Source organism: Terrapene carolina, unplaced genomic scaffold, assembly GCF_002925995.2.
Source record: "Terrapene carolina triunguis isolate 2854851 unplaced genomic scaffold, T_m_triunguis-2.0 Scaffold211, whole genome shotgun sequence".
Classification (NCBI taxonomy): Eukaryota; Metazoa; Chordata; order Testudines; family Emydidae; genus Terrapene; species Terrapene triunguis.
Window position 1 is genome coordinate 22,200,380 of NW_020664562.1, and position 2,580 is coordinate 22,202,959.

At 50.1% G+C, this 2,580-nt stretch overlaps 1 non-coding gene across 1 annotated transcript; it reads right to left on the reverse strand.

The window, feature by feature from the left end:
• Positions 1–2,096: 2,096 nt before the first annotated feature.
• Positions 2,097–2,181, reverse strand: TRNAR-UCU. The gene is given in 2 exon segments: positions 2,097–2,132; positions 2,145–2,181. It is a non-coding gene; the product is annotated as a tRNA-Arg (tRNA).
• Between the last annotated feature and the right edge of the window lie 399 nt (positions 2,182–2,580).

The following is a 2,580-nucleotide window of genomic DNA, read 5'->3' on the forward strand; positions in this document are numbered from 1 at the left end:
TAGGAAAATGAGCTCTAAAGTTAAAGGTTGCATTTCTGGTGGTGGTGGTGGTGGAGGAGGAGGAAAGATGATCAGTATTTTTTCCTATAAACTAGACAAAAAATCTGTGATCTTTTTAAAAAGTGTAGAATAAAAAGATAAATTATGAGTTCATGGATAAGGAATTGGGGGTAGTGGCTGTTTGAAAAAAGCTATAACGCAACCCCTGGCTGTAAGTTGAAGCTAGACAAATTCAGGCTTGACCTTAAGGCATACATTTTTGACAGTGCTAGTAATTAACCATTGGAACATGGTGGATTCTCCGTAACTGCAATTTTAGAATGAAGCTGGGATGTTTTTCTAAAACATATGCTCTAGGAATTATTTTGGGGAAGTGCTATGGCTTGTGTTATGCAGGATTTCAAACTGGATGATTACAATAGGCCCTTCTGGCCTTAGAATCTATGAAAACAGACAGAAGGAAAGACACTTATTTGCTGCAGACTTACTGGTCATGTTGGATGAGATGTACCTGCTGTTTACCATTTATTATGTAATAGCAGCTGTTACAACCAAAGGTCTCAAAGCACTTTGGCTTGAAGATGTTATAAGTACAGGCAGTCCTGGGCCTTAGAATGCAATTTTCAGGAACCAATTGTGTCCTAAGTCAAAATGTCATAACTCAGAATCGCAATACAGGCCATTGTGGGCCTGAGCATCATAAAGTTGAAACTAACTGTCATAAGTTGAATGTGGGTATCAATTCAGCAACAGCATAAGTGCTATTCTTTGTAAATTGAAGGTTGTAAAGTCGACGACTGTCTAGATACAGGATCTGTACTGACTTTATAAAAGTGGAATGAAAATCTACCAGCCCCAGACTAGAATCTCTTTAGCAGCATAAAAACCTATGATCTTTTATTCATGTAAACACCTCCCAGCCATCCCTAAAAACCCAAACATTTTTCCCAAGGAAGGGGTTGAGCAGAATTTTGCAAGGTTAAGTTATAATAGAAATGTACTGGAGATAAACGCTTTCCAGTGAGGCTTCATCTTCATGCAAAGCCCCATTGGTTGCTAGCTGGAGCCTGCTCCTCTACGTCTTTACCCAGTCCGTGCTTTTGCCCCAGGGCCAGGTAAATTTATCAGGCGCTCGGAGGCAGAGGCGTAGCGAGCGCCCTCTGTACCCTCCAACCAGAGGGGGCCCCGCAAGGAAGTGGCAAAATAAATACCGCATTCCAGTTTCTGCATTGTAAGGGGCCCCGCCCGGACATATGTTTGGAGGGGGCCACGTTCTTTGTTGCTATGGCGCTGCTCGGAGGCTTGAGCGACCAGAGCTGAGTCCCCCGGGCGTTGTGGTGCTGCCCTTGTCCCGCCTGTGCTTAGGGCTGCTCGAGGGGTGGCTGGGTGTCCTGGCCCAAAGCTGGGTGCCAGGCAGCGGGCTCGCCAGTGCAGTGCACCCGGGGGACTCCTGTGTTACAAAGGGGCTCGGCTCGGGGAAAGCAGCAGCCCGGGCCCCCTGGCGCCCGGCTTCAGCGCTGTGTTCCGCCTTCGTGCCAGGCGCGCAGAGGCGGGTCAGCGCCCCCCCCCCTCCCCCCCGAGTGTCCCGCGTGCGCCCCCTCGCCTGGCCTGTGACGAGCCGGGGCTCCCCGTACCCGAGCGGGAGCGGGTGTGGGGGGGGGCAACCGCTGCCCGGGGCGAGCGACGCTGAGGGGCGGCGAGTCCCACGGGGCTGACGCGGGAGCGGGCGGCGGGCCCGTGGGGGTGACTCGCTCCCCACCTCAAGGACGCCCCGAGCGCCTGGGAGAGGCACCCAGATGTCGGGCCGAGCCCGCACCGGGGCCGGGGGAGCAGAGCCCTGGGGTCCGTGGCCAGGGGCCGACCCGCCCCGGCCGCACTCACCCCCGTCGGGGCGGCCCGAGCGCGGCCTCCCTTCAGCCCGGTATCCCGAGCGGAGGCACCGAGTCCGGCCGCTGGGGGCTGAAGGCAGGGCCCAACTAGGGCAGCTTCCAGCTCCGGTCGGTCCGTGCTGCGGCGGGGAAGGCTGCCAGGAGTAAAAGTTAAAATACTTTATTAAATCAATTTAAAAAAAGAATAATAAAAAATAATAAAAACCGCGACTCCGCCGGGACTCGAACCCGGAACCTTTGAATCTCTTCATCCTCTAGAAGTCCAATGCGCTATCCATTGCGCCACGGAGCCACCTGTTGGACTCTTTGCACATCAGCCATACAACCTATAGTTAGAGCGTTCCTTCCTGCTGTATTGGGGGCAATGGGTCTGCAGCAAGAGATGGGGGCCTCCCTTCTTTACTTAACCCAATTAGGTCAGGTCCTGAAAAGAATCATGTCCCCAAACAACCCCACTCACTCCTACAGCCCTTTCTTAAACTGCTGCTTCTCAAATTTAGTTTAAAAACTTTTAAAAAGGAAAGTTATTTTAAAAGAATTTTAAAGTATATTTTATTGCTGATTAATTATATTTTAATCAATACTAATAAATATACTATTAAATCTATATTTTATTTCAAATCATTAGGTTTATGCTTATAACTATACATTTATTATACAAAATAGATCAACGATAATAGCACAGCACATA